Source organism: Polyodon spathula, chromosome 1 (genome assembly GCF_017654505.1).
Source record: "Polyodon spathula isolate WHYD16114869_AA chromosome 1, ASM1765450v1, whole genome shotgun sequence".
NCBI classification, from domain to species: Eukaryota; Metazoa; Chordata; class Actinopteri; order Acipenseriformes; family Polyodontidae; genus Polyodon; species Polyodon spathula.
Window position 1 is genome coordinate 70,727,173 of NC_054534.1, and position 16,154 is coordinate 70,743,326.

Genomic DNA, 16,154 nt, shown 5'->3' on the forward strand with positions numbered 1-16,154 from the left:
GAAAAAAGTGGCTCATAGTTGATTTATCAGCACAATGGGGGTCAAGAACCAGCAGCATCAACTCGCTCATTCGACACGATCAATTTTCTCTTCATTACATTACCATCTCAGATGCAATTCATGCAATTAAATTAGCAGACTGAGGTTCATGGTTAGCAAATTAGAGGTCCGTTTATTCAGCACTTCAGGTCCAATTTATTTTCACACGCGCTGTTTATTTTACACGCCCTGTCTAAAAGTAATTTTATTCAAAGTAAAACAGGTTTAATAGACAATGCATAGCAACAGGACTCTCAGTACTGTATCTCTAGCCCCTCCCCACCCCTTGTTCGCTGTATTTGTCACGTACCTCTTCATAGTCGTGCATGATCACTCGTTGTATCATCAAACTCCTCAATAATGATTTAAATTATTTTATTACAACCACATCTCAGAAAGCTCTGCAAATGTCTGTGATATTCTTGAGTGCTGGATGCAAAAGCAGCTCTCTTGTTTGTTTATGTCCGTGTTAGGTCTATGGTGCAGGGACTCTGTATTGCTCAGATCTGCCCCATTTTTTTTCGGCTTTTCTCGGCTCCTATCGGTCACACTGAAAGCCAACTGTCATTGAAAGGTTTTCTCGGCTTTTTTCTAGAGAAAAAATGACTAGAGACCTGTGCTTGGACCAGAAAGGGAAAATTGTAATGTCAGACCTATTCCAACATAGGACCGCAAAAGGTTAAAGTAATGCCAATCCATCCTTCTCTTCGCCACCTGTTTGGGATATGCTGGGAAGAAACGTTTTATTTTACTACTCAGTTAACCTTTGGCTGCTGTAGCAGCCTGAAGATATTTGACACTCTATCAGAAGCGTTATGCTGGATACTTCTTAATGCATACCATCTTTCATTATTATTTTCAGAAGTTGGCATCCCGCTTTCAGAAGAAAGAACAATCGGTCCCCTTCATTCTCTGGAATTTCTAGGAATCATACTGGGCACAGAAAAGTCTGAAGCCAGCCTCCTTGTATTTAAACTCAATCACATTTGTTTTCTTATCCAGAACATCCAGATCAGTAAAACAGGAAATGTGCACTGATCTCTTTGCTGGATCATTTTAAATTTGCAATTCGCATTATCCCCCAGGAGTGGACGTTTATATCTCGATTACTTGCTCTTGCATCAACAGCAAAAAATTTGGACTCCTACATCAATATTTCATCAGAAGCTAGGAAAGACATTAAAATGTGGTCCGCTCTTATTCAGCATTGGAATGACCTGTTTATGTTCTATGATGATTATATTTCAGAACCACAGGGCCTGGCTTTGTTTACGGATGCCTCATTTTTGGGTTTTGATCAACAGGTGGAACCTGCAGTTGAAAAGGTCATACATTGTTTTAATGGAATTGTCTGTTCAAGTTCCTCTTATTTAACAGTAAACAAAAAAAAAAAAAAAAAAAAAAAAAAAAAAAAAAAGTATAATATGAGAACCAAGAGTTTGCCTTAATATCAACCAGGAATTGTACTGTATTTTATAGCCTTGTAGTTCACATGCTATGTGCATTTTTCATATTATTATTATTATTATTATTATTATTATTATTATTATTATTTATTACTTGTTGCACACACCAATAAACAATGTTTTTTTCTCTAATTTCTTCCATTTGCTTTTCTTCTAGTGCTGGTAACCACAGAACAGGGTAATAAGGTTGAACTGCAGTCTATACAAAACACTGTGGATTCTGAACTTTTTCAGCCACTGTGATTTCGGTCGAGTTATGCATAGCTGAAGATGAACAGGATCCAACTATTTCTTGTCTCTGTGAAGTTGTTCTCAAAAGTGTGCTATTTTGGGTGGAATTCTTTAAAAACAAATAAACAAACAACATTGAGGTGATTTTCAAGAGCAGGTGTCTGCACTTCTACACAATAACTCTGTACATTTAATCTACAATTTAAAATGGCATCGCGCTGCATAATTTAGCATGTTTACAAATATGTCTCACCAAGTAATGCAGCAGTATACGTAGATATTTTCTCAGGTGGAAGTATCTAGGGGTTTCATCAGGAATTAAGTCTGCTATTTCAGGTTCTCTTAATGATACAAAATCTGACCCATCAATCTCAGCATCTGAAACTGTACCATAAAGAAACAAGACATTAAAATGCATTATAAAATAAACAAATCAACAGTATATTTACACTTGAGTGTACAGTGCAAGTACAGTATTGAACACAGTTTAATTAATTTAATTCAGATATTAATTTTAAAATTGACAATACGTGTATGTATTTTTTAAATGATTAAATACTGTAACACTTGTATCATTTATTTTATTATTTTATAACAATTAACATTGTTATATTTTTACACATCAGTCTTAAACGGTAACAATATATCAAATCTCTCAAGTATTTGGGATTAAATTTGTAGCATAGTATTACACTGCCAGAGCACGTTCATATCTACGGTGTTTCTCATTTCTCACTTATCCCTGATACACAAAACAAATGACAACTGATGGCTAATCACAAAACTAATAAAGAAATGTCGTGATGTATGACTATTGACGAAAGGCTACTTGAGAAATTAGGATGTCCATGAACTGTGCAAAGCTGCTAGTTTACATTATTTTATCTGAATAAACTAATGATCTTATGCCATCAGTTTATATTCTCGCGCATTGACAGCAAACCGTATGAAACTAGTGAACAGGGTTTGGACAGAAATCGAGCACATTAAGCCACATTAAATGAAATTCACATTAAGGTCATTATTAGTTGGGCTCAACGGCCTTTATTTTTATAAAGCTTTTAAAAGTCTGCATGCATAACATATTTTATTAAGATCTATATGTTACTTATAACATAATTGAAGTGGTCTCTAGCATATCTGTCTAGTTTAAATCATGTATCAATGCCATCAAATACGTTTTCCTTCATTGGATCTATGCCATGCTCTTGGAGTTGATTTCGTACACTATCCAACATTCTTCTAAGATAACTTCCTATCAGCACTTCTGTTGCATGGACAACGTTTTCCACAGTTCTCTAAATACCATAAAAGTGACAATAAGTCAGAATGTTACATTGTATGATTCTACTTTATTGAACCTGCTGCGAGCGGGTCACTGAACTCAACTCAAACACCCCCTTTTCCTCCTGTGTGAACATCTAAACTTCAGAAAGTAAATCTTTTATTTATTTTTACTTAGCACGGTAATACCAGTACTAGTAATGGGTCAACAGTTGTTACATTTTGATGTATTACGTATATCTCATTTTTGATCACAAAAAATAAATGTTGGCATCTATGAAATACATTTGTATGTCAGTCGATTGTATCTGGCTGTTTATTAAAACCCCCCTTCTCATTTTTTTTTTTCCTTTAAACCTCAAACCAGCTCATTGCTGACATGAAAATCCTCCAATTGTATCACTCAGAGCACAGTGTAATTTATTTTTCTTCTGGGGTCACCCTTGCAATGTAATTGGTAACTACACAAAGAAAAAGGATGCAGTTGAACCGTGACTCGGTTTTTTATCATTTCATTTCATTATTTTTTTTTTTTTTGTGTGTGTGAAAAAAAACAAACATGTATTGACATTTTTGCTCAAAGGGATGGTATATCATCTTAAAGCCATTATCTTGGGCTGCAAGGTGCAACCAATTTTCTTTTTTAGCAGTATGGAGAACTTCCATGACAAAATGTGTCCAAACCACAGAGATTACAGTTTTATACAGTACACAATTACACATTGTTTGGTTTTAACAGTGTACTCTATAATACAAGATATGCTTCACCAGCTGTGGGAAACTGTTTAGTGACTTGTTACACGAGTCATTGCACTAGCAACATAAATTGTAGCAACGTGTTGCTTGTGACGTCACTCCGGGCGATTTGACCTGAAGTTTCCTGAAAAAGTTGCCATTGGAAGTTGCCTGGTGTTACATAGAAGCTGAAGCAACTTGGTTGCCAGTAACTCTTTTGATGTAACAGTTGCCAGGAAAAGTTGCCTCGTGTTACATGGGCTTAAGAGCAAGTTCTGTGACAGTCAATCTGAGGTAGAGATGTTTATCAAGTGTGTGAAGCGCATTTAAAGGCTGTTGTATACGACTATGTCATATTATTATTGTGATCTGGGCAGGCTCAAAGTAACATCTAACGGGAACAGATTTTTTGCACTGATATAACGTTTGGGTTAATAACCATTACCTATTTTACGTTTTTAATATCAGTATATTAGCATTCTCATAAGTCATCCAAGTAATATTTAATTTAAAAAAAAGGATATTTCATCTGCGCTCAGAGCAATTACACTAATTCAGCTTCATTATATTTTTAATTAATGCTTTGCTTAAGACTACTTTAGATTGTATCTTTACAAAGAGATAGATTTTGTAAATGTGATATTTTATTCTAGCCAAGATAAATAATATTTTAAATTATGCTCACGTATACTACACTTGAAATATACATATTCACTGATGCTTGAGGAGAAAATAATGTGCTTAATTAATTATCATTTACTGTTGTTTCCCCAGTGGTAATTTGCATGTAATTAACCAATAACTACAGGGTTCATCAATTGTACGAAAACACACTGTAACAATCTTCTGGGTTAATACAATTCAAGACAGAGTCATGGGTTTCATACAGGTGGTGGAGATATGTTCACTAAATGCATCCTCTTGTTTTAACTATTTAGGACAAGTGCTTTGCCCTTTGGCCTTGGTGCTTGTCACAAAGACGGCTGCGGTGGGTGATGTCAGACCAGAACCAGGAACCAGGAAATAAACAACAGAGAGGTGGGGTTTGGTGCTTCTGAGCGATTGTTCTCGCTCAGTATTTAATAACGAAACAGACAGAAAATAAAAGGTTGAAAGACAAACAAGACACAGGACATGGCACTCGTAGCCAAAACAAAAAGGACTAAACAGACAAAACACAGTGAGCTTGTATTTTAACTATTAACTATTCTTATTTCCTCCGTCTCCAATCCCGTTCTCCACTCACCGAACACACAACCCAGAGTGAGTAAAAACATGCTGGTTTTATGCAGCTGTACCAAGACTCGATTGCTAATCAATCATTCAATTGGAGTCTCGGTACAACTGCACGTTAATTAATAAAAGTGCAATTCCCTGTGCTTACATTTTATCTGGACATGAAGTGCTGTGCAATCCTCGTGCCTAAATACAAATATACATTTTAAACACTTGTGTTACATAGACACATTTATATCCCGTGTAGCAATAACTATACACCAACATTAACACACTACACATAACATACAACACAAATAAATAGTGCAGGGGAGGGGCACTTTGCCACAGTCCTGTATTTTAATAAAATGTTTCATACTCTCTCTCTTCTGTGATATTTTTTCTATGCTGTACTGCCAGTAAGAGCCTTGCAATATCTCTGTGATGATCAAAAGTAGAATGTGTCCTATATCACAGGATATCAGTTTTTTGGTCAATAGGTACCCACTAAATGAATGTATACAAAAGCACAAAATGGTTGCAATGCAACTAAACAATTAGGTTTTAAAATCCACCTAATATTAATCTAGTATTCAATAAAATGATTAGAGGGTTAACTGTCAACTACAGTCTCCTGTATCTGTCCTATCTGTCAGCAGATACTCATGATCCTATTATACTTGGTGTTAGTAGTTGGATTAAAACCCACGCCTCCAAAGGAGACTGCAAAATCTGCAACTTGGCTTTTGGACCCCAGAACCCCCCAGTGGCTGGAACCAGAGCTAGAGGGAGAAACTGCTGTAGTTTCCAGAGCCAGAGGTGAAGGAGCCGCTGCCGTCTCCAGATCCAGAGGGGGAGGAGCCACTGTCATCTCCAGCCAGAGTAGGAGGAGCCACTGTCACCTCCAGCCAGAGCGGGAGGAGCCACTGTCATCTCCAGAGCCAGAGCAGAAGGAGCCACTGCTGTCTCTAGAGCCAAATGGGTGAGGAGCCATTGTCATCTCCAACCAGAGGGGGAGGAGCTGCTGCCATCTCTAGATCCAAAGGGCAAGGAGCCGTTGTCACCTCCAGCCAGAGCGGGAAGAGCCGCTGCCATCTCCAGAGCCAGAGTGGAAGGATCCGCTGCCATCTCTAGAGCCAAATGGGTGAGGAGCCACTGTCATCTCCAGCTAGAGGGGGAGGAGCTGCTGCCATCTCTAGAGCCAAAGGGCGAGGAGCCATTGTCATCTCCAGCCAGAGGGGGAGGAGCCGCTGCCGTCTCCAGAGCCAGAGGAGGAGGAGCCACTGCTGTCTCCAGCCAGAGGGGGAGGAGCCGCTGTCACCTCCAGCCAGAGGGGGAAGAGCCGCTGCCATCTCTAGAGCCAAAGGGCAAAGCGTTGCTGTCGTCTCTAGCCAGAGGGGGAGGATCCTCTGTCAGAGTTGCCATCTATACAGGAGCAACGGGTTTTACAGACTAATCAGTCGATGAGACCACCTTGACCACAGAGCTGACTACCACCCATGTGCCTCAATAGATCAACGGATACTCATGACCCCTATTACAATTATATATTTGAGTAATTGTAAAAGAACAGTAACAAAGACAAAGAAACTGTAATTTGAAGCTACTTTTTAGAGACAAGCCACTAGATTTAGCAGTACCTATATAATCGAGCTGTTTGCAGGTGCCATTTTGTAATTGGGATGAATTGAAGGTAAGGAGAAGTGAAGATCAAATGATCAAAAAACAACTTTTGAGAAAATAAAGTACCTTCAAGTTAAAAACAAGTAAAGTCATTTTCATCTCACACTACTTTGATTATACAAGGACATTCTGTTTCTACGGAGCTTTCTTTGATGTTTGTTCATTGCAGGGTACAGAATCTTCTCACAGTCCAGAGGTATAAAGCTTCATGCTAACTCTCTTATGGAGCGATGTAGACTCATAACCAATTCAAATTATGGTTACAAGTTACCTGTTTATATAGGACTTTTGAAGAAAGACCTGTACACTACCGTAAAACTATCTTTCATTGTTTGGACAATGGATTGCCTAATTATAACTAGATTGCCTAATTATAAACTTCCTCCTGCTGTCTCAGGCTTCCTTTTTCTCCAAAAATCCTGGTTGGATGCTTCGATCTATTGGCGATCCTGTAGAGGCCCCTCTTTGCCAGGTTCAGTTAAAGTCCACTAGGCAAAGAGCTCACTACTTCTTCCTTTGTGCTGTGTGCACAGATGTTGCTTCAGTCAAAAGTTCAACACTCTTCCTCGTGAGCTGTTTGCTCCACCACTGATACACAGATTAGTCATGATATACATTTATATCATAAATTGTTAATTCAAGGCAATTGTTCCTACAAAACATATAAAGATATGATATCTTTAAAAAAAGGTCAAAAAATGTGTCAACTTACTAATGGAAATCCCAGTAATACCGTGGTGGATTGTAACACTGCAGTTACAATCTAGATTAATAAAACTTGTCACTGTGGGCCATAACCATGCCAAAAGAATAGTCAATACTCATTAAATGTTCACGTCCTCAGTTCGTCTTCCACTTCACTCAACTCCTCTCAGTCAGTCCGGGGCTTCACTTTATCACCTCCCTTAATGCCCACCCCTACAACATCATCTCTCCAATCTCCATCAGTCATGCTGTCCTGTCCCTTTAATGCACGTCACATCACTATGTATTCCTATGGCAACTTCTCTGCTATTATTCTCTCTGCCTATAGGATGGTTCAGTCCTGACGTGCACCAGCATGTCCGGCTATCAACAAAGTCACAGAAGCTGCGTAGACTGTCAACGTTACAATATTAAACATTGAATATACTTTTAGTATACTAGACTGTAAAAGGGTGTGGGAGAGTCCTGTGATAGAGGGATTCAGGTTGCCCCTGTTAAAAACAAAACTAAAAAACTGAAGGTGGACTACTTTTGCAATGCATAACCCCTAAAAACAGTGACCCTCACCAGAAATGCTAACTAAAATAAACAAACTGAACCTTTATTTGTATTTCTTTACTGTTTTTTGGGGGTAATGAAAAATATGTAATTTTAGGCAAAAAAAAAAATAACAAAACAAAAACAAACAATTAAAATGTATTCGAACTTGAATATAAACTAATTAAATAAATTTAAATAAAACAACAGGATACACATGACTGTCAAAGGCAGAACCTTCACAGTACGCAGCTACTCGGCACACTCAACAACCACAGCCTGCCACCTCCCACTCGTAAATGAGCCAGCTCCAGGTATTTATACTCCTGCCCACGCTAGCCCCTCCCATGGACTAGTCTAACACACATTAACAATAAAACAAAAACAAAAAAAACATGCAGTTCCCCCCCCCCCCCCCCATATACTAATATTGAGCACGCTCCTGGCTATACTGGAGCCATACTTCACTTTGCATACTTTCTAAGATGACGCTGCCCTGGGCTACACACTCAGACCTATCCCTGTTTCACACTTCAAACTTGAGAGGTATTACAAATGATTATTGGGTGTTCTTAACCTTTTTTCCAGAAGAAAAGTAGTGATGGAATACATTTAATCCTGTAGCATTCACTCCATCACAAACTCCCTTTAATATAGAGGTGGCCAGACCAAAATTGGCAATGCATTTATCAATTTGGATCTGGCCACAGAAGTTTTTGCAGGGTCAGGTTTTTAACCCTATCCCGGTCAAATGTAACAAAAACATTCAAACTTAAACAAATTTTATTTACAAAAAACAAACCTACATAGACAAAACACAACAAAGAATTAAATTGTTAGTTGTTTTGGATGTTAGCCTATTGTCTTTAAAACAAAAAGGTAACCACTTTTTTTAAGAGACAAAGTTATAAGGGTCACAAGCTTTCACAGAAACAAGCTCACAAGAAAACAAAACAAACTCACAAGAAAAGATTATGGGCCCGAATTTCAATAGGGAGTTCATTGTCGGTGGAAACGGCAAAATTTGCTGAATTTTTCCACATGTTAACCAGTTAAAAAGTATCTGCCTCTTTTCTAATGCGATCCTCAGTTTTATCTAATGGCGGATCACATTTCATGGGTAATTTTCTGCTGTTCTAAATGAGTAAGTAATGAGCATTTAAGCGATTTATCCTCCAAAATAATACTTCCGGTTCAATTGTGTTAGCAAATGCTCTACAAACACAATCAAAAATTATACCAAAATGTAAACATGAGGGCACGTTCTGTTTAATTAGGACAACATAAAACAAACATGAGCAGAACAAATTATGGGAGTTGTAGGTATGAAGGAGGTATAACTGCAGTATACAAAAATGTATTTATTTATTTATTTATGGAATGTACACAAAAGGTTTATATTAATCAGTTATTTCAGGATGCTTTACACAGATGAAGACAGGCTTTAGTCTAGAGCGAGAGCTCTCGGGTTCATGCCCGCCCTTGCCTATGGATGGATTGCCTCGTCCTGTGTGATGCGCCTGCCTGCATTAACCGAGATCGCTACAATATGATAGCAATGAAACTGTTGGATATATAGGAATTTTCAATAACTCTGATCTATAGATTTTTCAAGTCCAACATTTATTTCACAACGGAGTTGCTGGTGGTCAGGGTGGTAATCTTTTATCAAAACAAAACCTGTTTTGCAATGGAACAGCCCATCTCTAGTGTGTCCAATAGGAATGCATGGGCATGAGTATGTATTTGTTTCCAGTCTTTTGGCTTGTTTCCAAGATGCATCTGGTGTGGATTGACATTCGGCGACTTCGCTCGCGCCCAGTGTGGTTGTAGCTTCAGGATGCCACCGCTTCCTCTCGTTCTCTTTTGTTTGTTCTGCTCCACTACAGCTTTCCGCACATGGCTCCTTTCACAGTGCACAGTGCAAAGTTTTATATGCAAAATTATTATTAACTGCATCTTTCACACTGTAGCTTAGTTCATGTACCACAACACAAAAAACGTATTTCCACATCTCTCAGCAGTGGCACGTTCACAATACATTATTTTGTGCTGTGGTACATGAATGCAGTTAATAATAATTTTGCATATAAAACTTTTTTTTTTTTTTTTCACAGTAAAACAAAGCATGCCTGATCATTAGCCCGTCATATCCCATATTATTAAATGTACTACAGGGAAGTGGGAATTGGGTTGGAATACAAAATGTATGCTTAACAAGGTATTTAGAATGCAGTTATTCAGAGTTATCTGTGCATGTAAATGAACTGAGGCTATTGAAAGTTCTGAGTACAAAAGCAGATCATTATTTAACCTTTCCGATTGAAGAACTCTGACAGTCATGGTTATTCATTTTAATGTGTGTTAAGGGTAACTAAAATATATCTAGACATAAAGAAAAAGTTTGATCAACTGTAGAGGTGTAGAGGTGATGCAGTGCTCCAACAAAAACACACAGACTTCACGGTGCAAACAGTTATTTTCTTTTTCTTTTTCACAGTTTTGCACCATTCAGTAATAGTGCTGGGAACTGCACACCAATGTATAGTTTGCACAGCAAAATAATACTGGGTTTCAGTCCCAAAACAATTATAAACAAAGGCAATATCCAGGCACGACTCCATGTCCTTTCAAGGCGCTCCAGTGCTGGTGGGGAATACACAGTGATTAGTGAATTGGTGCAGTAGCTGTAATCCATGTTTTAATTCTGGCTTGACAGTGACAGCTCCTGGGTGTTTAGTGGTCTAATAATTACAAAATAATTATAAACACAAACAAAATACAGCATTCACCATAACAAAGGAACAGATCTCTCGGCCACACACCCCGATATACCTTCAGTCACGCCCCCTTTGGTAGCGAGTGCAATCACGTCAATCCGTGACTGACACATCGCCTACCGCAGTAAGGAGCTGACTTGTAGCATTGTGGCTTTGCCCCCTTTTTGGATGGCCAACTTCCGACTGACCCTGTAATGAACTGTCAAACCATGCAGTCCAGGGCAGACTGTTCCTGTAAAATCGTGTCCTCACAGGTCAGCAAGGAGATTGTTGACTCGGATTCATTCACGTTCTGTCATATCAAGTCACTACGTTCACACATTTATATTGAAATCTGGACACTAAGATATGCTTTGTCCAGAGCCGTTTGCACTTTTTAATGTAAAATGAATGGCATGTTTAAAGCTTGATAAGCAGATGTAGACTGCACAAAACTAAACCATTTATTTTAAGGATTGTATTAACACTATCGTGCTGAATAGGTTCATAGTGTACTTTTCTAAAGTGAAAATTGCAATAAAACTTCCATTTAATACACTATATATATATATATATATATATATATATATTATATATATATATATATATAATATATACCCGTGTCATTGGCACAGTACATTTGGTACGAAAGACTAATCCTAAAGTTGAAATCTATCGGAATACAAGAAAGTACAGGCAAGTGGATATATAACTTGTTAAAATGTAAGAAGCAGTATAAGAATGAAACTTGTGAAGTCATGATTCTCCAAGTTGAACAATAAAATATCTCTGTGTTCATTAGAGTGGCCAATTAAAGTTAATCATGGTTATATGTACACATTTTTTCAGTTTCTATCAGCACAGTATATCTTTGGATAAACCTTGTTTAATAAAAGTTGTAGTTTTTACATAATGTTTTGATCGTCTTGTAACTGGATTAAAATTGAAACATTCAGAAGTGATTTGTAAATTAACGCAATTTAGCATTCATGTGCATCAAATTGCAGTAGTACTTGACTCTTATCCATGTATTTATCATGTTTGATGTAATGTCACCCAGATTCAAAACTAATATGGTGTCAGCAAAACATGCAACTCAGTATAAATCGACTGCTGGGTATAAATCTCATTGTCGCCATTTGTGCTTTCCAAATGCTTATTGCTTATTGTACTGCTTATTGTAGGTGACATCAAATATTACATTTTCTGCTAATCAAACTGTTTATCATACCTTTAAAATGAAAGTTTATTCCTATAGCACAAGTCTCTGCAGCCAATATCTTAGAGACAGGCCTGTGTGCAGTGTGTGGGATATCCCAGCTTGATAAACTTGAGTTATTTCAAAGTCTGTAAACACTAAAAACAGTTGCACTGTTATTGACCTTTTTAATAACACTAAGAGTAGATTAATGAATAGCAAACACTTTTTATTAATTAAAACAGATCCATTTGGTGATATTGTCCCAGGTCTGCATCTGTTTAGAACTTAACGCACTAATAAAATGTAGATCCACGTTGACCGATTAACATAAATTAATTAATTAGTTATGAAAGGTTGAAAGAATCACAATTTTTGTAATAATTACTGTTGAATGTTAGGTAACTGTTGATTAATTAAAAGTAATCAATGATGAACAGTAAATGAAAAAGATCTGCACCATCTTTCTTTCTCCAAGAGAATATCATTCATGAGATTTGGTCCAGTATTATTTGTAAGTTTAAACAATACATTTTCTTTTTGATAAGACACTGTGGGAAAACATTCACTTACTAAAATTGGTTTGGGGAAGAAAAACCTTTGTTCTCATATTTAGTGATGCTATGTTTAACTTCCAAGGTAATAATATAATGTTACACTGTTAGAGGGTCTATATTGTTTTTTGGTTTTTCTTTACTAGTAAGTATTAACTTTTCAAATGCATAGAGAAATGTATCAATACTGACAAATTGTATTATATGTGTTCAATGATTTTCAACAGCTGATAATTGAAATGGCTGAAGTCTTTAAAATATTAACAGACGTCAACCTGAATCAATATGTTAAGCACTACCAGTTAAGTAACCAGTACTAGAGGACACCTTTAGAAATTAAGCGGAAAGAGACATAAATTAGGGGGAAGGAGACACTTCTTCTTCAAGAGTTGTGAGGATATGGAATGGGCTACCTAGTCATGCTGTGGAGGTAAAATCATTTGGTTTCTTTAAGACCCAACTTCACAGAGTATGAGATCGATCATCTACTAGGAACAGGATGAGACTAGGTGGGCCGAATTGCCTCCTCACATCTGTAAATTGTTTTTACTGATTACATAAGAACATAAAAACATAAGACAATCTGCAGAATAATGTATGGAATATTTTGTCTAACAGCTTAGAAATATTTGTGTTTTTCAAGATTCTAAGGCAAGGCAAGGCAATCATTCATTGTCAATGCCTAATATTGAATTTATCATAAATAGCAACATTGACTACAAGGAGCTGTCCTGTGCTGACATTGGACAGGAAACTGATTAATATCAGCACTCGATGGCTAATTATACCATTACCGGATATGGACAATATCCTCATAGCGTCTGAACTGTGCCTTGGAAACAATGTATTTCTGTGAAAATGAATGTGAAACAATCTTACAACTACTTTGCATTTTTACTTTGTAAAGGGTGAAAACTAAGCCCCATTTTTGATGGCTGTTATTACTCATTTTATTTTTATGGATTTACTTCAAATGCAATCCGAACCAAGTTTGTACCTAATCCTGTAAGTTTGGGAAATCAGTATTCTAAAACATAAGCTTGCGAAGTGCTATAAAAAGGAGCATGCAATAAACAGCTTTTATAAAGATCTGTTCAAGTTTGTGAAAAACTTACTCACCCACAAAAAGAATAGTATACTTACAGCAACTAAGCTCAAGTTGGAGAGATATCTTGGAGACATACGATGATCCAAGAAGAGGGGAGCCTATGTCAATTCTGTTTGATATTCCACCTACTAATCTACCACAATACCAAATGGAGGACTCTGCGGATGTGGAAGAGAACTAGAGAGGGTCTTAAAGGCTAGGTTTATGTCCCTTACCTTTCAGAATACAGTACAGATGAAATTGTATAGAATAAATAGTAAGAGCATCTGATTATTAAACTTCTTGCAGTATTCGCTCAAATCAGAAGTGGCTTTTAGTTTTGAAAAAAATCTATACAGTACCGTATGTACTTACATTCGCTGTTTTGTTTTTTGTTTTGTTTTGTTTGTTTTTTTTAAACTTAGTCGTCTCCAATTTTTTAGCCCGGTTTTCTCCCCAATTTTAGTGTGCCCAATTATTATCTGTATCCTCGGCTTACCGCTCACAACCCCCCCGCCGACTCGGGGAACTGAGGCTGGAGCACATGTCCTCCAAAACGTGCTTCTGTCAATCCGTCATTTTTCGCATTGAAGATCCAGAGCGAGGGAACCAGACCTATAGTGCCGGAGGACAACACAGATCTGGCAACCCCACTGCAGAACCACAGAACCTCTATCGGGGTCTTGGACAGGAATAACTACAAAAGTAGAATTTGCGGCAGCAGTAATCACTAGGTTTTGTGCTATTCAAAGAATTACAGCTATTGCTGTAGTCTTTTGAATGGCGCAGGATGTAGCCCAATGACCTGACACTGTAGAGTGGTGTTTATGTCTGGGTTGGGAATATGCTTTTTAGAATATAATTTTTTTTAAGCAAAAGTTGAATTTGCCTTTTACTTTTAATTCCTTTTCCAAATAAATTGGATTTAAACATTTATATTGTTTTATAGATTAGCTATAGTATTTCAGTAATACAAATGAGAAATATATATGTAACACTTGTCTCACTTACCCCTACACAAATAGGCCTTGCACTTAACAGTAAGGGCCCTGGATTCTTATCTATTATCCCAGAACCAATGGTCCTTTTGTTTTTGCACACTGTTACCAGACAAACTATCACACTTACTTTTCTTCTTTAGTGATGCCTCCACCTGATGGTCACGTGGTTCCCCTATTATTGGCACGCGTCCCCAGGAATTTATATTCAACATATAACAAATGCAAATCGAGCAAGAGCAATATACAACTAATAAAATCACACTCACACACAGTACTGAATTTTATATAAAACTAATGTTTATAAAGGGGATTCAAGTTAAACTAATACAATGAACTGCAGGTAAGTAAATTGTACATACAGTATAAACAATGCCAACAACAAAATACTTTCCCCAAATTGTAACTTATTTTAAGTCACTAAACAGTAACTAAAAGCTCTATGCTTCAGTTGTATTTAACTCAAAGGTACTCTTCTGATATATTCAATTCAAAATAAACTCTAGTGGAGTGCACTCCAGCCCCACGTGTAACACACAGGTAGACAGAAGAACAAACAAACACTGTTGCAGGCCTGAATCGTGGCTCGGGTACGTTGTGGCCTAAAAATAAAACAAAATGGCCCCTTCACAAGCTTTATTGAGAACACACAGTTACGCTTGCTATTTTAAAAGCAACGCTTGGTGGAAAAACTCACAATTCCTAAAGGCTTCTCCCAGTTGCAGCTCTGGATTGTTTGCGGTCTCTGGATCACGGCAAAACTCTGTCGCTGAAGTCTCTCTCTCTCTCTCTCTCTCTCTCTCTCTCTCTCTCTCTCTCTCTCTCTCTCTCTGGAAACGTGGTCCTTCCCAAACACTGTAAAGCCGCTTGTCAATTGCTTCCTTCTGTCTGGTGTTGATGGCTGAAGTGTAATGCTGGCTCCAGGGATCAGCTCATTTTGCCTCCCCAGCGCATCAGCACACACAACGGCTGCGATGCTGGCTCCGGAGTTCAACCCAGTATGGTCTCCCCAGCGCATCAGCATGACAACTGTCTGGTTTGAGGGTACATCTCTGGGGTCTATATAGTATGATGTTAATGTTTAAAGATGTTGACCACAATACTAACTAAATAAAGAAATAAAAACACAGGTTCTCGGTAGGTTTTGAGGACCTTGACCTTTTCTGATGATCTGTAATGTCATCAGAACTTCCATGTGACCATGTGTAATTCACTGTGTGGCTGTGTATTTATATATATATATATATAGTTTTATAATATATAGGTATATATTAATATAATAATAACCAACATGCATAGTCCGACCTCTTTTATGGTATTCACAAAAAAATAGAACAAATATATAAAAAATTTTGAAAACAACTCAAAAATGGCTTTTATTATACTGAACTGAATCTGTATGTTTTCTCTCTGTGATGCTGCTGAGAAAAAAGTGCATCTATGTTTCCCTGTGAGCAAGTTTTTTAAATAATATGCAATACCACAGTTATTGTAAATTAAATGTATGTCACAGTAAAAATTCTTCTTTTCAGGATGACAACTACACCTTACTCTGAATAGTAATTTGAATAGTTGATTCATTTGAAAGCTTAAATATCAAATATGAATGATATGTTCTGTTAAGATGTACAAAACTACACAGGTGGCTGGGATTGTTTTGAAA

The 16,154-nt window shown here is 37.3% G+C and overlaps 1 pseudogene; it reads left to right on the forward strand.

Annotated features, from left to right (window-relative positions):
- Window positions 1–5,956, forward strand: part of LOC121323618 — a 39,996-nt pseudogene extending 34,040 nt beyond the window's left edge.
- Window positions 5,957–16,154: the final 10,198 nt, after the last annotated feature.